Raw genomic sequence first — 22,925 nt, 5'->3', positions numbered from 1 at the left:
TCACCTCGACTGTGATCACCCCAGGAAATCAGGTGAAGGATAAATTATTAATTAGAGAGAAGGTGTATTTAAACTTATGATGCTGATTATCATCCAGTCTCTTAATTAGAAGTAGACAGGCTGACAAATTTCCTTTAAAAGGGCTGTTCTTCCCTACACCACCTCCCCTGGCACAAACACCTTCTTCTTTCCAAGGTAGCTTCTGTAGGTGCAGGCCAGTGAGTTTGCACCCAGCCTACGAAAATGACAGCAAAAAATGCTGTGCATTTCTCCTCTCAGACTGCATCATCCTTTCAAGCATAAGCTTAATACTTTCCATTTAACTTACTCCTCTATGATCTTTCACTGCAATTTCAGATTAAAATAGTGAATTTTATTTTGTAAGAAGTCTGCACTTCTTCATGCAGACCAGCAAATGCCTGCTCCAAGTCTGCGATACAGTCCTTGAGTCTGGGAAGCATTCTGACAAAAACCTGATGCCTTGGTAATTGAGGAAAAAACATAATCCAAGTCAGTTTTGCTGCTTTGTTGTGCTCTGTCCCATTCTTCCCTAGGATAATTTCTCAGCTGTTCAGAGGTTTGTTTGAAGCCATTATCTGTGCTCCATAAGTGTTCCGAGCTTTTTAGACTGTTTTAACAAATCACTGTCCGCTATCTTCACAAAGAGTTACCCTCTCTGGGACGACTTTCATAAAGATGGGGGCAAACCCATCATTTTGAGTTGTTGTGCATTTTCTTGTGCAGAGAGGATCTTGTTCTGATGTTTAGCTTGCAGATTCTTGGATGTGCAGACCGGCTGCATAGCTTGCACAGCACAGTGTGCCCTGACAGTGGTTGACAAAAGAAACCTGGGGGGGGAGGAGGCTGGAATTAGGACAGTGTTTGTTTTTATGGTGTATGTTGTTATAGTTTACAATATAGATAGCCGTAAGCCAGTCAAGATTTAATAAGTCATGACAATTTTATAGAGACTAGCTGTTACCAAGATGCTCAGAAAGACTTGGATCTCCTAATCTTCAGTTCAGTGACTTCAGAGATGATTTTTTCCTGATTCTTGAGGAGATACCCTAGTGGTATAAAGGAAATTTTTCAAAGAACTGGAGTCCTCGTACTCAGCTTGTAACCTCTGCATTTCACCTTCTGCCTTGGTGGTCTAGCGGGGGCGGCCCAAACATCAATTCAAAGCGTACTTTCATGTCCCTTGCACTACGGTGCACAGTCTGGAAGGTATAAATTAGAAATGCTTGAGTATTCCACTAATGTGTTTAGCTTATTTTAAGCAGAAAAGTTACTAATGACATATTTTCTGTTAAGCAGGAGTAAGCTTGGATGTGCTTATGTTTTTGTTTATTCTCAGAAGTATTTTTCATTTATAGTGTGAGCTTCTCCCCCTCAAATTCTTCTCCTGTTTTTCTTTACTGTATCCTGTTGTAATATTCCCTCTGGAAGGTCTTTTATAGAGTATTTTTTTACAGATTCTAAAAACTTCCTTCCTGGCATTTGCATTCTCTCTTCAGATGTCAAAATCAAAGATAATGGCCCATTGCTGGTGTTTTGGGAAGGGAGGGGCATGCAGGGGAGTTCGCAGTCCCCACACACTCAGCCAGTCGATGCACTTCACGCGTGGTGTGAGGGACTCAGTGTGTCCCAACAGTAGTGCACTGTTAGCCAGGACAAGGAGGAGACATTGAAATTCAAGGCAAGCATTTTGAAAATCGTCAGTATTTTCTGACCTGTTTCCCCCCACACAAAGCTGACAGATCTCCCAAGGAACTTTCTGAAGATGGTACAAATCTCAGCACGAATGGCGATTTTGTCTGCCAGGCATGAATATAGACTTGTTCTGTCGGCAGCAGGGATACGTGTCAGCGATACTCTGAACAACTGCTTCAGCCTGAAGCCTTTGATGGATAATAGCAACCCCATTCATACACATTTTGCAAAGTATCTCCTAAAGCAGAAGCTCCTAGCATCTGGCAAAGCAGCAAGAGGGAAGGTTGGTGACATTAAGCACCAGTATACCCATGCTTAACCCTGGAGATTTGGGTCCAACTCCTGCAGTCATGTCGTAAAAAAACAGTTTGGTGCCTTCAGTAGCCCACATCTGGAATGTTTTGGTCTGCATGTATGTGGTCTGTAGAGGCTTGAAACTACAACAGGAAAATGTTATTATGTCAGTGTTATCAGCCGAGATTCAAGTAGCTAAGTGTTAGTAGAAGTGCTTTCAAAACAAGCTTCTGCATTGTAGTCCTGGATCAGACTCTTTTTTTTACCATTTTGGCAGTTAAAGATATTCAATACAGATTCTCCAGGTATAACTATGCTGGAAAAAGCACATGTAATATTTGCCAAAGACATTACCGGGCACCGAAAGCTAAAGTTAAGGTTTTGCAGTGTCAGATAAGTCTGATCTTCTGCAGTTTGCTGAAGAGCTTTCTGTGTCTTTACTGCAGGCTGTGATACGCAGAAAGGGGAAGTGCACTGTGACATTGAACTGGTCATACAAGGTCTGTAAGTCAGCTAAATGCACGTTTGTAAATTCTTTTGAACATTTTTGATGGATTTGCCAATTCTAAGGCATTTCATGGTACAATGCTTGTAAAATAAATGTTTTCTAAAGGAGTTCTTATTTTAAATGATACTTTACCATTCACATTGTGGACTGAAAAAAAAAATAATTGTAATAATAAATCTTTCCATTAGAAACTGATCAAATTCCATTCAGCTTTTTGCTGAATTTTATACGTGCATACTCATTATAAATATTATATAGTATACATTTATATATCCATTTATTATGGCTTTTGAAAACATGTGAGATCTGAGTTCTTCAGTGTTGAAAACATTTAAACAAACTGATCCATGAGCACCAAAGCTAAAGAATCCTGTTTTGCTGTAGATTCAAGAGTGCCGTGATCTCCAAAGGAAGATTTTCTTGCTGTTTGGACACACAACTTCTTTTCTATGTCTGGAATGGGGGCTCAACATTTTAGTAACATCCTGCGTAAGAGTTTTCTTCCAGTGAAAATGCTATCCATCTTTCATCTCCACCTGCTCGCCTGCTTTCACCAAACTTGTTTAAATGCTGTTGAAAGCCCTTCTCATCTGTCAGAAGTGGTTGAAATCATCCCCTGAATTCAGAAGTCATTGTGGGTTCTGGGAGGCTGACAGACACACAGTTACAAGAGCTGCTGGAAACTTAAAATATGCTTTCTGTGTTGCAGAGTGAGGGCAGAAGTCCATGAACGGCTAGGGCTTGTGCTGTGTGGGGGAGGTCAGCAATCCAGCTCCTCTTCCATCCTCAGTTTATAAACCTTTGGGTTTGCAAATAGATCACTTTAGGGTAAAGCAGCACTTATTCATTTTACCTTTGGATTACATCTCTGAGCTATATCTCTTCCTTTATCACCATCTCCCAGTTTGCCATGGGCATTGCTAAGAAAGCTCTCTGCATGTATGTATTACACATTATACACTCCATCTGTCCACATGTAAATATTTCTGTGTCTCCTTACAACTTCTGCTTCTGATCCAACCTATACTTTGCACATTGCACTCTCCTGTGGATAAATGAATTACCAATTTAAGCAATTTGCATGGAAATAGAATTATGCTGAGATTGGTTCATTCATTCAGTAAAACAAAGGTTATTTGCAAGATGTGTGCTAGCCTTTGCTAAGCTTGCTGGGTCAGCAGCCCTCCAAGCAATAGCATGTTCAGACAGAAGGGGCTGGGCTGCTCAACAACTGGTGTGTTGAAAACATCTCACCTTCTTCACAGTGACCCCTTCCTGTCTGCTCTGCTCCCCCAGCTGATGTCTTTTGTTGTTGGTTTTGTGTGGGTATACTGGAACTTACGGTCAGTATGACCAAAGGAATGTTTGTGTGGCTGAAAGCCCATCATTTTTAGAGTTATGGCAATTAGTCTAATAAAAGAGACAACTTTTCCACAAAGGGAGAAGATCCCTTACCTCTCTAAGATCAGAGGGTTCGTTACATCCTGACTCAAATTGATGTATTTTAAAGTTGCTATGGTGTACATGGAAAGTAAGCATGGAAAGAGGGGCCCGTTTTCATTTAGCTAAATTGCAGAGGGTTTAAACACTTTAGTTACAATCCAGTGTTCAGCGAAGTCAGTGTGGGCTGAGGGAAACCTGCTTCCCCAAACGTTTTTTTCCCTCGTTCCCTTACAAAAAGGCAGGGAGCAGCGTGGTGACCAGGCACAGCTGAGATGGCCATGGGCACTCATGCAGCCCCGTTTGCTCCCAGAAACGCTCTGCAGAACTTCATCGTCTGCGCTGTGTGAGAAAAGCAGCTGTCAGCCGTGCACAGATGTTAATGCATTTCTTCCCCCTGCACTAAACACATCTGTGTCTCTTCAGAGAGTTTCCATCTCTGGTAAAGGCCAGAGCTGAGTCCTGTGACTGCAAGGTATTGCAAGAGTCTGTAGACCACAACTCCTTGATAATTCGTGCCTGCGTGCTGTAAGTGGAGTCCTTGCCCGGGAGTTTAAAATTGCATTTGCTGAATTATGTTGCAAAGCCACCTGCAAAAACAGAACTACTCAACACAGAGAGAAGGATGCTGAATGCCGTTATTTAAATAGCAATGCAGATAAAGTGTCCCAGTCTGTGTCAGCATCCCACGGGTCAACACAAAATATCTCTGTTGGTTTTGGACCGACTACTTGCCATGGAGCAAAAACGTGCGCTGGCTTGTAACTTGTTCAGTACTAAATGAGGGAGAGATTGAATAGGTGTGGCAGAGGACAAAAATCTTGACTACTAGGAACTGCCACAGCTGTATTTAAAGTAACAACACGCAGAAGGGGGCTAAGAAAGTAAATGTGGTTTGAATTCACCATGTCAGGAACAAATTAAATCAGTGTGGTAAAGGATCCAAAGAGAAATGCATTTGGAATTGCTTATATGCTGAAGCTGAGAGTCTGGGTAATAAGTAAGAGGAACTGGAATTTCTCAATAATCAAGATAAATTCAACATAATTGTCTCATCAGGTTTCAGAACCAGAGGGGCCAGAATGTGAGAATATTGAATAAGCTGTTTAAGAAGGCTAAGGGAGATAAAAGAAACAGTGTGAAATGAATGGCTTTTTGTATGACCCAGTGGCTTATATCTGCCAGACTTAGAATCAGGAAGTGCAGGATCTTAAAAATACAGTGCAATATGCTGATTATCACAGCCCAGGAGCAAGTCAGGGTGGGAAGCTGTGATATTATAAGTCACTGAATTGAACCTGAAGACAGGATTAGCTACTACCACTTGTAGGAAAGAAAACTGTGCAATTATGGGGAACTTTATTTTGGAGATTTGATGAAGATTTTATTTGTCTGTCTGTACAATATCACTAGAATAGCATTAAATACCAGATGACTTTTCTATAAAAAAAAAAAATGGTATCAAACCTGACATGGAAAAATTCAACTTTTGGACAGGCTGATGATAGATGTTGTTAAGAGAACCTATGTGGCAAAAGAAGATGAGGTAGAAATGTGTTTACATGTGTACACATATGTTTAAATAGGTAAATGTTTGTTTATGCATATTTGTACATGTGGCTGTGTACGTATCTGTACACATCTATAGATGTATATATGGGTATTAATATATACAGTACTTAAATAAAGTGTGTGGCTATATATTGGAAAAAGAGACAGAAAAGGGAAGATAGATATCAGTTGATATTTGTTTGTTATTAGGTACAAAAGTTACTAGCAAAGACTAGAAGAAAATCTTTTCTTGGCAAGTAAAAGCTGTTCTGAAAGAGTAATGTTACATACAGAAAAAAATGTAGCAGTGATGTAGGCCCAGCAAGGGTTGAAGGTATTAAAACCATTCTTAAGAAATGCTTGGATGGCTGAAAAGCTCATTACAGATTTCTCGTTTATGTTTGGAAAGAAACAAGATGATATACATGTATCATGTGAGGATGATTAATTATTTTCCAGCCCATCAGCAATTAAGAGAATGTCAGATAAATCTACTTTGGGATAACAGCTTTGAACCAGCAGACCTTGTATAACCTGCAGATATGCAGCCAAAAATAAAAATAATAATAATTAAAAAAAAAATAAAAAAGGAAAAGGAAAATAAAAAAATTGCCTGAGGAATTCTCTGACCCACTGACGTTAATTTTTAATAAATTTGGGGGTGTTTGAGAAATCTGCTAAGACTGAAAACATGCTCATGTTTTGCCGATGTTCTCATGGAATAAACAGGATAATTCTGATAACAGCAGGGCGGTTAGCCTAGCTTCACTTCCAGGAAAGTAATAGACAAGCTGATATGGGAATTTAAGTAATAAAGAACAGGAATATTATTAGTGGCAGCCAATGATGTTTTTATTGGATACAGGTCTTGTCAGGTAAACTTGGCTTGCTTTTTTTTTTTTTTTTTAATGTAAAGTTACCTGTTTTGTTAGTAAAGTAACTGTATAAGCACAATTGATCTTGAAAGGTGTTCAGCTTGACATCTCTGAATATTTTGCTCCAAAATGAACCACTTTGCATCCTTGCATAAGCTTATGTCAAGCAGCTGAGAACTGGTGTATCAAAAGCAAAAATATATGGGGACATTAGAGCAAGTATAATGCATGTACTGGTACCAGATGCAGACACTGGGCGGGAAGAGACCTTTCAGACAGCTAGGAAATGTGATTGATGTGTGATTGACATGTGATTGATGTGTGATTGACCTGTGATTGAAGATGACGACCTGAAGCTGTGTCATCAAATTAGCAATAAATTATCTGTGTGTTTTTACAAGCACAAAGGATTAATTCTCAGAACAAACTACCAAAGATATTAGCAGTCTCATAATTTTTAGGTCTTCAAACCAGGATGGCACACTCTTCTAGAAACTCCGGATGGGGCTAAACTCGGGGCAGTGGGGTCCATACATGGTGCAGAGCAGGGGACAGGCAGCCTGTGACATGTAAGAAGGTGGGCAAGATAACCTCCTTCTCTGTCCTACTCAAGCTCTAGGAACAGCTCCTACAATATAAACTTGTCTGTGAGAGTCAATGCAAGGATGGACTGTGCATACTACATACACGAACGTGGGCTTTTAGTACAGATGCTTTATCTTAAATGATTCCTTTTATTGTCTGTAACAAAGTATGGGAGAACAGATGAGATGCAATTTTGTGCCAGAGACTTATAGAATCATAGAATATCCTGAGTTGGAAGGGACCCTTAAGGATCATCAAGTCCAACTCTTGACACCGCACAGGTCTACCCAAAAGTTCAGACCATGTGCCTAAGTTCACAGTCCAATCTCTTCTTAAATTCAGACAGGCTCGGTGCAGTGACCACTTCCCTGGGGAGCCTGTTCCAGTGTGCAACCACCCTCTCTGTGAAGAACCCCCTCCTGACGTCCAGCCTAAATTTCCCCTGCCTCAGCTTAACCCCGTTCCCGCGGGTCCTGTCACTAGTGTTAATGGAGAAAAGGTCTCCTGCCTCTTGACAACCCCTTACGAGGAAGTTGTAGACTGCGATGAGGTCTCCCCTCAGCCTCCTCTTCTCCAGGCTGAACAGGCCCAGTGACCTCAGCCGTTCCTCGTACGTCTTCCCCTCCAGGCCTTTCACCATCCTCGTAGCCCTCCTCTGGACACTTTCCAACAGTTTCATGTCCTTATACTTCGTTCCTAATTCCATGTGAGCAAGTCACTTCTGTGCCTCAGTTTGCCCCCAATATAGAAAGTGAACCTGTTGCTTCCCTCTGTCCCTCCCTCCATGTCTGGAGGTGGAGAAACCTCCAGAAGGTACTCTAGGCAAATATGTTCTTCTGAAAAAAAGCATGGGTAATCTGAAAACTGGGGGCTGATGCTTCTAATGCATCAGAGTGCTTCCATCTCACAGAAGGCATTCACACTACCTAGGTCAGCAGTCCACCTGTGCTGTGTACTTTGACAAGATAAATGTAATTGTCCTGGGATTGGTTATGCAATGAGCTTGCTTTGCAATTTAACTAATGAATGTGCTGAGAGACCAGATTAATCTTTTAACTTCAACAATTTCTCCCAGGGGAGAACATACAGAGCCTGGCTATCTGTAATAGTATCCCCTCACAGCAGCCAGAGTGATTTTGCCACTTGAACATTTGTGTTGCTTATGTATGTACAGCTCATGTTTTCACAGATTTTTTGAAGGAGGTGGAAGGACCGGGGGCTTCACTTGAGATCACACAGCTGGGTCTGCAGGCTTTCGCAATCATGGCCCATGCTGATGGATGTTATGTGAGCTCTTTGATGGGATTATTTTAACTGTAGGTATGGCTGGGCTTTGTCCAGTCGTGCCATGCTCAGTGCTGTGCTCTCTCAGCCTAGGACAGCTGTTCATTTCAGAACAGTAGTTCTAAGTCTGATGCTATTACTGGTTCACTAATTGAGGACAAAAGATAATTTTAATCCTACGGGTCCAATTACTTCCTTATGTTAATGTTCTCCTTCCCAGGAGACTTCTTGAAAATCTAAAGATGCAGGTTACAGAAGAGACAGTGGATTTCTATGACAAGTGAACCATGACTTCCCAGAGTAACATACAATGTGTAAGATCCTTGCCATCTGTGATTTGCACCACGTAGGTCAACTTTGGAAGTCAACATCCAATTTAAACTGTCACACTGTAGAGGACTGCTAGCTTAACATCAGTGATTAATGACGGCAGAGTCCATAGTCTCATTTCCAAGCAGACTGTCAATGGCACTCAGTAATCCCAAGAGAGTCCATAGTACAAGCATTTGGCAATCTTTCCCTTCATGTTTTGTGATCCAATTCACAATGCTGACTTTCCACAAAGAGTAAATGAGGACAGGCCTGGACATGGAAACACTGGCCTTCATTCTGGAGTCATTTCTAAACCTGATGTTTTGCCCCTGCAGTTGGTTCCTATCCTCTGGAATGCCTCCACACACCAAGGCATAGATCTGGTGCAATCCCATGTGAGCTGACTGGATCAGATGCCACTATATGTGCCCATGCCAGATGTGGATGTAACCTGCCATCACGTACTGTAGGGAGGACAGCTTCAGCCCAAGGGACCCCATTTCCTCTTGACTAGTCTGTCCCTACCCACCCCTAAACTCCTGATGCCCTGTTGCATGACATCCTCCTGGTCCCCATGCCACCATCTATCCATGGAGGTCATGTTTTGCCGTTGTGGGGACACCACAGAGATGCTCAATGGCACTGGGGATTCCTTGTGCACTTAAAAAAACTCAGTCACAACTCAGCTTTGTGCCAGATCTGTAGGATCAGGGATGTAAGGCACACTGGAGACTGGCCTTGTGTCTCCTATTTGCAAGCTATCCACTGGCTGGCCCAGAGCAGGGGCTGGAAGAGGGGTCAGCAGCATCTGCCATCTGCTCCAACATCATGGGGCTTCAGAAGTTGGTGTCCGTGGAAGGCAGCACGTGTGAAGGAAACAGGGGATCTTTTCAGAGCCTGACACAGAAGGTATCCATTACAATATTATCATCTAACGTTTGATTATGACAATTTTCCAATACACGCTTGCACAACACGTACTGCAGTGTACACTGAAATCACTCAGCTGAAGTAAATAAATGAGTAAGCCTAATACAATAGAGTTTATGGCATGTTGTTCTCCTGGAAATAATTTCAGCAGCAGTGAAGTACGGAATATCTGCAACTGGAAAGGCCTGTCTCTACACCCATTTTTGCATGGGTTAAGACAAGCTGCTCAGATTTTTTTTTAAATCCCACAAAGCAAAATGTTTGCCTCTTTTTCATCTGCAGTGTGTGAAGCCGTACCAGGGAACTAGAACTTTACAAAGCTGGCCAGATCTGTGAGAGACTGCTGTTATTTTGATGCAAAGGAATGAATCATTTTAGGAAATACTCCCAATTTTTTGTTGTTGATGAAGAAGCTGTAACAGAGCATTTAGCCAGCTACAGGAAAGGAGAGAAACACTACATTATGTAGTAAAACACCTGTAGCTGAGAGGAGATCCTCCCCAGAGGTTGAAAGACATATTCAGCAGAGGACCTTAAATCCAAAGGTGCAGCTCATTAGTGCTTTGTTTCAGAGCCAACACATACATCACCTTCTGGGGAAACAACTTCCCTGGTATGTGGAAAGAAACATTAATGCCATCTTCTAGAGGAATGACTTTGGAGAGGAATGGGTGCCCAAAAGGGCTGTTTGGGGAAGCAGGGGAGAACCTTTCTTTAAACCAGAAGCTTAGAGAGTATGGGAAGGAAAATAGGAGAGCATGTTGAGGGATGGGAAAGACCATTTAAGCAATCCAACAACGCTGGCATGAGAACAAATGAGTTTGAACTGGCCCTTGGTCTGGAAACTTAGCAAAGCCTCGCAGCAGTGGGAGGGGGCGAAAATTTGGCTGGTTTCTAAAATGGAAATGAAGTCTGAAACTGAGAGTGTCTGATGTGGTCAACCTGTGACAGCGGGGCGCTGGTCCTTCTGATCAGCCTAGAAGGGACCTCCCACATGAAGGAGGATTTAAACACATGCCTTGCTCTGTGGGGATGGATTTGCTAATGTCTAAGCTTCTGTAGCTTCAGGATATTTTTTAACAGTACGTTGCATGTGCATAGTTCAATCTTGCAGATGGCTGAGGCGTGGGGCTTGAGTACCTGGCCTTGTGACTGCTGTGGACATCTGGCCCCGTGCGGGCTGTGTTACTTCGAGTTGTACCCATCGCAGGGCAGGAGCAGCAGCACTTCTACACAGTGCCCCAGCTCCAGCTTGGTGCTGCTGCCCAAACCTGGACTGAGCACCACTGGGCTGGCTCTGCAGGGACCCATCTCATATCTCCTCGAGCAGCCTCATGCAGAGGTGCTGTGCTGAGCAGGAAAGGCAAATGCAACTGCAAGCAAGCATCCATCAGGCTAAGAGCATGACTGTCATGCTCACTGGTAGGACTTGACAGTTCCCTTGATGATTTCTTAAAATAAATATTTAACAAGGGATTTTATAATCACAAGTAGCAAGCATGCTTTTACAATATTTGAAGGGAAACAAACTTGCGTAGAATGAATTGGAGGCCAAGACCCAGTAGCCATAGATGTTTATACAGGAGGCTAGGGATTTCCTTTTGTCTTTTCAGCAGGCACTGTGGTTGCCTCCTTCAAGTCCATCTCCAAAGCTGCCTTGCTTCCTGAGTAACAATTCCTTTCTTAGAGGAAAATGCTTATGACAGCTGAAGTCATTGCATTTATCAGTGATTCACGTAGCTGGGAGATCAGGGCTTCTTTTCATCCACTGGAAATATTTCATGAACAAAAGAGCATTTTTGAACCCACTACCATGATAATTAACATTCATACTCAGCTGCTTGTTACCAGGTATCTGTACACCGTCTTATCCCTTCCTTAGGTAGTTTTTCCCTTGAAAATCACTGAGGGTTTAAAGTAGTCTTTTTTTTCCCCCAATGTTCAGAAACTTATCAGACCTTGTATTTCCAGCAGCTTACAAACTAGTAGTTTACAAACTGCTCTCACATGGTTCACTGCTTTACCACTGACTCCACATGTGCAGGAGGAAGGTGAAGATCCAGCTTGCAAAGCGTGAGGGTGGGCTCTGGGTTAGAGCTCTTCCTGCTCCAAGGGAAAAGCCAAAATGAATCTTTTGTCTTGAAGCAACTTTTAAGACATATCACTGGGCTCTATTAAATGTGAACCAAATTGATTGTATGGCTGAAAAGAAGAAAAGAAACGCAAGGCAAAGCCAAACTGAAAATGGACTTTGGTATATGCCGGAAAGAAAAGCAAAAGCTTCAAATTACATTGTTGTCTGAGCAGCCTGCACATGCTTATCTTGCCTCCAGGAGAAATAATTGGGAGGGTGTGGTTCGCTAAACCTTGAATTGCTCAGGTTTATGCAATTCAGCTTTTCTTTTTGCCTCCTGTGATGCCACAGGCTTCCCCGTGAGACACGGCCAGCCACTGCTCTCCTCCTGCAGGGAGCAGGCTGAGCGGGATGCGGCACCACTGCCCTGCCACCCCTGCCACATCCTGGTGACACAGCACCAGCGGGACTCTGCCAGCAGCCCAGCCAGACCCGTGAGTTCAAAGACTTGCATTGCTTTCTGTGCTGTTCTCATTTTCAGTCTATCCGTTGTTCCAAGGGAGCAAATGTGCAAGGGAATACTCAGGCAAACCAAGCAGCATGTTTTGGGGAAAGGGCTGTGGGTCTGCTTCTCAGCCTGCATACTGGGAAGTGCCACGCAGCAAGGCAGAGACACGTTTTAATGCCTCTGCCATCAGTGATTCACTGTCCCCATAATGTAATGCAGGGATGAAATTAACTTGCCTGTAGGTTGCTGCATTTCTTGGTAGTTGGCATTAGGATGCTGCTTACTGGTGCACCAGTATACAAGATGGCCATGCTTCATTTATTGCCTCTTTTTTAGCTAGATATGTTTGGTTTTCTGTCTTCCTTTTGCTAAGAAACTGTGTCTTCAGTAAAGTGTGTTAAAATCGAAATGATTACCCATGGAGAGGTGCTCTTTGCATTGCAGAAGTTTTACCCCAGTGTTTTATTCAGCCTCTGGAAACCCATTTCTCCCTCAGGTTAAACACCAAGAAATCTAGTTGGAGCCATGGGAGGTAAACAAAGGCTAAATTTAGCTTAGTATCTTTAGCTTAAGTTCTCCTCCACTTATCTAAACTTAGAATCACTTCTTAGTTCAAGTTGTCTTGTAATTCAGTACTGATATATGCAATGGTTGCAAAACTGTGTATACATGTATGTATGAATATACATAATTTCTGACAAGTTTCATTTCTACGGATGAACCTGATCATTTCTATGAAGACATGATAAATATACAGACGTGCCAACAGAGAGTCCAGGGCTGCCATGAGGATACATGGACATCCTTACACCCTGAAGAATATACTTGAAGTAATTGGTAGACTAGTCTGAGTGCATAAATTAGTAGGACTCATTCTAATGTTTAGAGCTAAGCACATTTTGGGGTGTTTTTAATGAATAGGGATGGGCTGCCTACATCAAGCTCTTGGGTGCTTTGATGTTTACCAAGGAAAATGAAATATCACGAAAGTTAGACTTTATGATGCTGTTATGACAGGCAAAATACACTGGTAATTCATGCTTTCCCCAAATGCCCAACACTAGGAAAGTGTTCCTCCACCCGCAGGAAAGGCAGAAATACTGGGTGACTGTACTGGGAACCACATGATGCAGCTGTTTTTCCCCAGTCTCCTATAGAAATAGAGCAGAGCAAAAAATCCCTGTTCATCCCACCCTCCAAGGGCTTTTTGTTTGCTCGTTCAAGTTCAAGCAGAACACATCAAGGCAGCTCTACCACTTTATCAAAGCAGCACTGCCTACTACCTTCTGTTGTTAGAAAAACAAAGGGCTTTTCTTTTTTCTTTTTTTCTTTTTTTTTTTTTTTAACTGACACAGATTAAAAAAAAAAAAAAAAAAAAAAAAAGGCTAGGATTCACCATCAGACATCTGGAAAAATTGTTGCCTTGCAAGAAGTGGTATCCTCAGTACTCCAATCCACTTTCCTGAGACTGAAAACTCCTCTTAAGAAAGCAATCTGTTCCTAATTTACTATTTTATACCCTTCCACCCCAAACCTCAGAGGCCATGTATATTTTCCAAAAATATAAATTGAATCAGTCTGGAGAAACTTGTCTCTTTATTATCTCTTTCTTGCCACCTGAAAATAGTCTTCCTCCTGCTGCTAATGTCTTTTATTTGTCTGTGGTCCTGTACAAATGTCCTCCCCACCTCTCATGAGTTGTTTTCTGGAAGGATGTTCCAAGCCCATGTGTTCGAGCGTTAGCTGCATCAGGCCTTCATTGTAGCACAGACTTGGAAAGAGGAATGTCCCTGGCTCCGGTTTGTGATTGTCTATCAGAACTGAATTGTCTTCTGGAAGAGCTTTGAAGGGGCTGGCACCTTCCCCCACCAAAACTTTTCTTTAGCAAAATGCAAATAAATCTTGCGCACAGGATGAGATGACAGATTAGCCTCATTTCGCTGCAAACCAGGAAATCAGGCAACATTATTTCCAGCAGGAAGGTAAATTACTGAAGGCTTTCCAGATGTGAAGAGTTTCCTCTGAGCTGGCTGCTGGAGGGCTGCTGCCAGGTATTTCTGGAGCTGTTGCTCCTGCCTCTTCAGCCTTGCCTGCTTGGCCTGCAGGGGCAGGCTGAGGGCTGCAGCTGATTTTGATGGACTGCTTCTTGTGGCCAAAGCTTTTGGGGGATTTAAGGAGTCCCCTCTCCGGTTAAAATGGCCAGATGCTGGTATCATGCAAGACTGCCTGGCTCTGCACTTGTCTGAGATGCATGTCCACCTCTTCCACTGAAATTTTTGCTGCTAGCAGCTGGGATGTGCAAAGGTGCAGCTGATTTTCCCCAGGCTTTCCCCAAAGGCTCAAGCCGAGTCTTTAAAAAACGTCATTACAGGAATCATATGACTCGAGGGAGCTGAACATGGAAGCAGAAACTTTCACCTTTGGTAAAGTTCAGGGAACAGTTAGTAGGCAGCTCCGGTCAGGTGCAACTGCCTCTGACTGCATGCTATCGCTGTCCCTCTGAATAAACATCAATTAGCCCTTGACAGGGAAATCAATGAGCTACATGCCCTGAAACTTCCTAGCTGCCTAGCAGCCCCTGGCAGCACTCTCCTTGGCCCTTGGGTTTTACTTTAACATACCTTCAACATTCCTCTTAAAACAGTCATAATAAAATGGTATTTTGCATGTGCCAGCAATTTCTTACTAAGGGATGGCAGCTTATTTTCTGCCTGGACTGATACATCTTTTCAGAAAGTGGCTTTTCAGAATGCAGATAAATTTTGATCTGATTTTGGATATTATTCTCATTCACTGTTTGCTTTCCTTTCCTACAATACATGGTATAGGTACCATTGAGACACTGATTTTAAAAAATGTGGGTGATGTTGCTGTTTTATTCACTGTTCTCCTTCAGAGATGGTTTCTGCTTCTAGCTCTTGGTGCTATCTATCAAGCAGTTCCAGTTGACACAGGATTTAGCAAGCAGAGCTGAGTGCTGGAAAGCAACTTGTAGCATAGCTTTGGCTTTTCATAGCTTCAGTCTGAGGAGTCAGCTAATCACACTACTGCTATTTAGGAAATAACATAGTTTACATCCAGGAAAAAAAAAAAAAAAAAAAAAAAAAAAAAAAAAAAAAAAAAAAGGTCTGAGGCACTGAAATAGCTATGACTTGTAGAAGGAATTTGACATAATAACCAAAAAAAAACACCCTTGCCTGCGTGCATGCAGCAGATCACATTCGAGTGTGTGGCACGCACCGGCAGGAAGCAGGACACTCTGAGCATGTAATTCCTAATTGGGTTCTCATCAGGGCAGTAATCAGCACACAAACAGTCTCCACACCCACCAGACTGGTTCTGGAAGCAGATCTTAATTCAGCTGCAGACTTAGCTATCTTCCCCCGGCTGGTGTCACTCTCGTGTCCTGGCTGACAAAACCCTCACAAGCCTCTTCATTTTAGGGAGAATGTTACAATGCCATCAGCAGCACACGCGTGTTAATTAGCAGTGGACTTTACAGCGGAGTTCCCACGAAGCCCAATTAAAGCAGTGATGAATCAAGCCCGGTGAGTAGTGCTGTGCTCAGGGGTGTTGTTTCCCAGCACTGAGCAGAGGAGGCAGAACCAGGCTCTGGAGGATGTGTGTTGGTAGCTGAGAGCCCAGTCACTTGCAATAAACAGAATTTATTTGCTGAGACGTGTTGGAAAGGGATCTTAGTCATTATCCTCCTTCATGCCAAAAATTGCCCTGGAAGAGCAACTATTTCACAACCCTAGCTGGAGGGCTGCTCCCCCTGCCCAGATACCTCGTGTTTCCTCAGTCCTTCCCATGTGGGAGCCAGTTATATGCCTCAGTGCACAGCTTGCTCCCAAAGGGGTAGCAGCCTCCATCTGCATGGGCACTGTCAGCACCACTTAATAAGAGAGATAAATGACTGAAAGACAGTAAGTTATTTGTTCAAGACCCAGAAAGTAACCAGCGTTAGGATCAGAGAACAGGTAGACCTCAGTAGCTGGGCTGCTGGGCTCAGCCTCTTCATCATGCAATACATTTACCCATTTCAAGCAGTGCATTACTCTTAAATGCAAAATTCAGCACTCTGCATTGCAGCATTTGCAACCTCATCTGAACTTCTTCCCCCTGAAACTTCTGTTTCCAGCTGCGTATTTTGTGTCTGCCCATTATTTAGGGGCTATCTCTGGGCTGTGTCACTTTCCTGAGTTGTTGACATCCACTTGTTGACTACCCTGCTTGGGTAGTCAACAGGTTTTTAGGTGGTTTTTTTTTTTTTTTTTTTTTTTTTTTTTTGGTGGATTGAAGTGGTGGAAGGATGAAAAAAAATAAGATAGATATAATTTAAGTTACAGACATTTACATACTTACAGGCTTGTATCTTAAATTATAGATAAGTACTATAGTTAGAGGCAATGTAAGCAGAACTACAACACAGAAGATTAAATCCTTACAGGTGCCTGCCCATAAAGTAGAAGATGCAGTCCAATGACAAATCTGAGGTTTTTCACTTAGATCACATCTAAGAGCATCCCTGTGGCCACATCACTACACAGACACTTGTGCCAGAGGCTGGGCATCACCGTGGGAGCCCAGTCCTTCAACCTGGGAGCAGCCAGCTGCCCCTTCCCTGCTCACCCAGCCATGCTGTGGCCCGATCCTAAAAAAAGGTTCCCACAGGGTGTTGTGAGAACTCATTAAGTAGTTTGTAAAGCATTAAGGGACTCCTGGATCAGACGAGCAGCTCTAAAGGCACAAGGTAATTAAAGCAGTGCTTGCTTTATTATAAGTTATTAGCAGGGTTATCCATCATCTGTTTGGCACTTTGTAGGTATTAAATGTTATCTCATGGTCACATGTTAGAAAATGCTGCTTAGTCTGAAGGTGGCAGGCACTGTGGCTGTGGGAGGAAGGGCTGGGTGTCCTCAGCTGGGGATGCCCTCCCTTGCAAACTTGCCAGATGATTTGGAGATGGCGCTGCCTTTTGGAGGCATTTTTGCTCCATGGTTGCCATAAGGTGGAAACTTGGGCTCCTGAATTACTTATCTGCACAAACCTGAGCACTTTGCACATGCCTGAACTGCTGAGAGTGGTTCAAATAGTAGATACAATGGCAGAAAGTGTCTCTGCATACTACAGGGAGCATACAGAGACCCAGGGGAAAGTGGCCTGGATTTATTCCACCCCATTTCAGGCATGACTTAGGAGTCACCCTCTCTGGCACACATAGACATGTTCATCCCAGTTAGCATCCTCCCTTAAGTGGGCTTGAATTTAATTAGCATCAATATAGGTAAATGTCCCCCATCCCACCGTTCTCCCCCACGAGCCCATCTGCCTGCCTCACCTGCCCCTGCAGCCCCACTGTGCAGCAAGGTTGTGCCCCACCATGCCAGGAGAGGAATGAGAGGAGAGAATAAATTTATTATAAAGCTGTATTAAGTTAAGACTTTCACTTTTCCATGCATTTTACTGTGTAATAAGTTCGTGTTGGCTGAGTTATTCTCATATCACAAAGTCATGAGTGAATTGGGCAGGTCATTCTTCATTGTTACCGACAGAAATAATCATACAGCAAAAACGCAATAGATTTTGTGCCACAAAAGATATAAAAACTACTTTAAAGCCTTTTAGAAGGTGTTGTGTTTGCCTTTATTTATTTATTTTATAACTCCTCTTCATCCCACAGATGGGGAAGTCAAAGAGATTGCTTACCTGCTGTCTAAACACTCATCATTTTCAAAGCATGGGGAACAAAACACTTTAACCAGGACAAGCAGGTCTTCTCTGAGACTAAATGGACACCACTGAGACTATATGGGTGCAACCTAGGTGCCAGCATCCAGCCACGCCTTCCACCCACCCCAGGTACAATCAATTGGTACAATTGGTCTTGGGAATGTAGAAAAAGTACATTAGCTGATTAGAAAGCTATATAAAAAAAAGGCATGCCTAGGAAGAAAGCTTTTTTGTTTAGGTAGATACCTCTGCTGAAAGTATGGTCTTCAGAGTGCCTGGGCTGTTATACATGGTAAGGCATGGAAGGTCAAATAGGGGAAGGGAGAAAGAATGAGGTTTGGGGATTGCATATCAGGGGTTCTGTGGGCAGATGAATTAGTGACCACTGTTTCCCTGTGGCTTTGTCTAATATGTTGTAACTCCAGCATTAGTTTTCTTGAGGGCTGGACATGTATAGTTCCCTCATCCTTCTTGTCATACTCTGGTATCCCATATGATTTGGGTTTGTTCTACAGCCTTTGTTTTTGTGGGAACATTCCTTCTTTTCTCTGTCCTACCCAGACAACTACTCTCGTGGCAATGGTGATAATTTAATGTGTGGGGAGGCTTCTGCCATTCTGTCAGATTTGGCTGAAGCTGAAAAATAGATCCAAAAGATATTGGGGAGCAAAAGAGCGATATTGAACAAGGAGACTCACGGAGAGAGAGAGAGACAGAACAAGTGCAGAACTGCCCTATTTCTTTAGGAAACATGATAGTAGCAGTGTAATTGCCCATGAGATTAACAGCGGTTAACATCATGAAGTTAACACCTAATTCACACAGAAGGTGCAAAGGTACAAAGGAAATGCATTTTATTCCAAGTTTTGCACTTTATTTTGTGGTTGCAAGGTTTTTTGTCTCACTGTCATGATGTACCCTGTGTGGGTCCATACACACCAGCAGCTGAGCTGTCTGGATTGAGGAGCACTTGGCTGGAGCACCCCATAGCTCAGGAGCGGTCTGCAGACCCACATTTCCTTCACCTGAAGCAGAGGAGGAGCATGGGCAGATGAGTGTCCCCCATTGCAGGGACACATCTGGGGCAAGGACCAGGGATGAGCACCCTTGCACAGTTTGCATGGGTCGTTGTACCTCCTGCTTGCTACCAGCACCTTCAAAGACAGCAGGGGCATGTGGTTATTCAGCCACACGGGTACAGTTTTATCATTAGGTCAAACACCTGAAAGCAAGCTTGTGGTATTCATGAGGCTATCTTGCCAAAGCCAGCTGGAGCAATCAGCCAAATCGGAGCGGTAATGCACCTTTTGTTACATAACTAGCAGTACAATTTTATAATTTGGGATGTGAAATGCCGATGGCATTTATTATGTCAATTAGTATGAGCACATGTTTAGGAAGCACTTTAGGAGTCAATCATAATTGCTCGCATAGTCTTGCTTTGACTTCCTTTGGGTAGGCAGAACGTGTGTGCCCAAGAGGCAGTTACCCACAGCCCGTCGGTTCTTCTACAGCTCCCCTTTGTATGTGGAGCCTGAGCTCGTAGCATAAAGAGTCGGTCCCAGCCTGGGTTTACGAAAATTCAAAACAAGCAAGGGACTGAAATTATTACTCCACCAACACACGACTACCTGAGACATGCTAACAACAAGTCTTCTCTGAAGTCCTACCAAGGTAAGCTCATTCATAGGACGCGTTCCTTGTAGTTTGGGAAGGATAACCTGCTGACACACGCTGCCTTACTCAAACCTTCTTTTTACTCAAACCTTGTCCAGCTGTTCCTAATATTCTTAAATTACTTCTGGGCTGATTTTTTTTCATTTCAACATGCTGAGTAAAGTTTTGTATCCATGAAATTGCCAGAAAGAGCAGCTCAGGTCTGTGTGGGCGTGCGAGAGACAGACAGACAAAAAGGCGGAATATATGTCCGTACATTCCAAAGAGAAGTTTCAGATTCGGAATTCCACAACAACAACAAAACACAACCTTTTTCCAACATTGGTTTATTCTGTAAATTCCAGCATGAGCCACAGAGAAAACTGTCTTTTCAAACAATCTGGTTCTGTTTTTTGAAGTTATTGTGCATGCAGGCACAGTATGACATTCCTGTTAGGTTTCACAGCTTGAGCTACAACTTAAAAAGTGGGGGTTATTCACCTACTGCACTTTGGATTTTTGTATTCAGTTTGAAATGTCTTTCATCGCTGAAAGCTTTGCAAAGTGCTTTGATGGTTATAATCTCTGAGAAGGACTTTTTGACTAATAATAACTTTGAAAAATCAACTCTGTAAGAGGAGAGGTTTTGGAGTTCCTGTTGGTTGTCTCGGAGACAGTCAGTGCTAATGTGCTGAACAATTACAATTATTTTCCTCTAAGAGCCAGCTCTAACAGTCTTTCCTATAATCTCAAATTCTTATCTGCTAAATCAGCACCAGATCTCTGACTCATCTCCAGCTACTGACTTTTTACCTGGAGGTATGCATCTCACCTCTGCCCATAACAAATCTCCGCTGGAGATGGTTTACTACTGGTTACATATCAGGCAGAGAGAAAATATGACTTTTCCATAGGTAGAAGAGATTTAAAAACAAGGGGGAGAGAGAGGGAAAATGGAGAAGATAATAATACATGTATTATTACAGTAATTTTGCTAAGAATAAAGTTTGAAATCCAGGCAGGTTGATTCATCCCATTGGTTTTAAGTGCAGCTATGCCAATGATGGTGTAGATTGTTATATGAGATTCTCTATCCAGATCTTTGGAATGTGAGTTATTGTCTTTTTGTATGGAAAAAAATGTATAATACATATTACTGAAGGATGGGCCACTGTTTGATGTTTTCCACAAAGTTTGTCTAGTATTTTGAAACAAAAAGGCTGCCTGATGGCCTCCAAAATAAGTAGTACCTTTCACAGTGAAGTCAGTGTAACCTATGAAACTCTTCAGTTGAGGAAATGCAATTAGTGGCACAAAACACAGGAACTGGGAGGCCTGCTAGCAAGAAAGATGGTTTGATGAAAGATAATGAATTACAATAGCATTAAAATTTCTCTAACTAAAGGCAAGTAGTTTTACACGAGCATCCAACCTGCTGCCTTGTTATAAATAAAATTATAAATAATTCCCTGAATGAGAAATAGGCGCAGTGATTTTCCAGCCTGGATTCTCATATGAGTAGCAAGGGCTAGGCTCTCTGGCATATTGCCGCAGCTAATCCTGCGTAACCTGGGAGCTCTGAACTTTTGCTGGAGGGCAAAGGAGGATCTCAGCTCCCTCCTGGCTCCGAGCCCCAGTGTGGGTGAGCCACTAGATGGGGACAAGCCCCACAGCTTCTGACCTGCCTGGGCTCAACCACTAACAGCTGGGCTGAGGCGTCATTAAGGAGTTAACTCTATTATGGGGAAAGGTGCAATGTTATGGGGCAATTCATCATTAAGAAGCAAGAAGTCCATCTCAGGAATCTCACCAAAATGGGCTAAATATTAAGAAAAGGAGGTGCTTGCATTTGTCATTTACAGTGTGCTCACAGCTAGCGTGGCAGAGGAAGGCCAGGTAAAAATATCTCTGAGGAATAATGTCAGGGACTGGTTTTCTTATCAGCCTGCAGAGCAGCCCCTCTGGCCATGCAGTGCTGTGGTGACAGCCTGTGACTCTCCTCTAGGAGATAACACCCCGTGCTGAGGTAAGAACAGTAGGACAACTTTGTTATCATGGTCCAGCTCATGAGAGCATGGCAGCTGTTGGTAGTACCTCTGTCTCCTACAGCATGGTGTGAGGGAGACAGGGCATGAAAAGGAAACCTCTTTTAATCAGTGGGTATAGTATTTGTGTATGTGCAGACAGTAAAAAAAAAATGAGCAGGAGCATTAATAAGATGTGTTACTTGAGTACAAACACATATTAAAAGATAAAACACCCTAATATTTGGCGATCTTGCTCTGCCATTCAGATCCCCTTCCCACACTGGCCACCCTTTCCCTTGGCTCAGGGGATTTTGCTAACCCCAAGCCATGTTGCTTGAGCTACTGGAGCTAAACCCTCTACCTGTTCTGCATCTTACCTCTGTTTTGTAGTGATGCCTGCTCACTGCCTCATCTTCCACCATTCCAGATAGGAGCCAGTTGCTGCCCTTGCAGGCTCTGTGTTAGTGTTTCTCTGGCTCTTAGGTGCCTGTTTATCCCTCCCTGTGCTAGCTGCTTCCTCACTGCCTTTCATCACTCAGTTCTTTCTCTTTCAGCCCTGCTTACTCATCTTGCAGAAGCTTCTTCCTCCTTGCACCGTGCTCCTTCCCCATGCAGCTAGGTTAATATTTGACGGTGCGGCTGGTGGAGCTGGCGCAGCTTGGGTGCCTGCCTCTTGCTGCCCTGGTGCTCTGAGGGTAAGTTCAGATTTAAGCTTTAGTTTGCTTACCTGAATCATGGGAATGGGACAACTTTGGGCTTGTCTGCACAAGGGGATGAAAGGCGTTCTCTGTGCTCACACTCTGCATTTACTGTCCATGCTTTTTGTCTGTGTTTCTTTTGCTGTTCTCTTAAACACCTCTTGTGGCTGTAAATTCCTGAGCGCTGAAGACCCGTAAGGACCCATAAGATGCAAACTCTTTCAACCTGGCACAGTGTGTTGGATAAGTTTTTAAAAGGTGTGTGACCATGATATTGGCTTTCACTGTGGTCATGGGGAGTTGCCCTGATGGGAAGAAAACTGGGACTTGAGTCGTTGAAAACTTCTGTCACAGCAGTGAAGCAATAAATGCTCGTATTGTCTTCTTGGGCACGGCACCAACACCTCTAAAAGCTCCTGCTGCCTCTCAGTCTCTGCACACATTTCTCTGTCTGTAAGCTGAGGTGATGTACTCGCCCTGCTGAGTCTGCCTGTGGTGTCGACACTGACACACTGACACCCCCTCACCCCCGCCTTTCCCTTCTTATCCTTCCCCAAGCATGGACCTTGAAGAAGACACTTCCAACCAGGTAATAATTGTGTTTTGGTGGTTTTTTTTCCCCACTTAGCTATGGTGCACCATCCACCTGTATGGGGTTCCTTTCTCAATGTGTGTTGCTTTATTCATAGTTAATGGAAGATCAGCAGATCAACTTTAAATCCTCTTTTCCTTCTCTT

The 22,925-nt window shown here is 43.2% G+C and overlaps 1 protein-coding gene across 4 annotated transcripts in view; it reads left to right on the top strand.

Annotated features, from left to right (window-relative positions):
- LNX1 (ligand of numb-protein X 1) overlaps positions 1–22,925 on the top strand; it is a 120,141-nt gene that overhangs the window by 30,639 nt on the left and 66,577 nt on the right. For 2 of the 4 annotated variants that reach the window (XM_084517664.1, XM_084517662.1), the window contains exon 2: positions 11,918–12,060. The gene's annotated coding sequence lies outside the window, so the exon portion shown is untranslated. Of the gene's footprint in view, positions 1–11,917; positions 12,061–15,517; positions 15,623–22,053; positions 22,186–22,925 lie in introns of those variants that run through there. The other 2 variants (XM_084517663.1, XM_084517665.1) reach the window with 2 other exon arrangements.

The sequence above is a fragment of the Aythya ferina genome, assembly GCF_964211825.1.
Source record: "Aythya ferina genome assembly, chromosome: 4".
NCBI classification, from domain to species: Eukaryota; Metazoa; Chordata; class Aves; order Anseriformes; family Anatidae; genus Aythya; species Aythya ferina.
The sequence above is the reverse complement of the archived record's forward strand: the minus strand, read 5'-3'. Positions and strand labels throughout refer to the sequence as shown.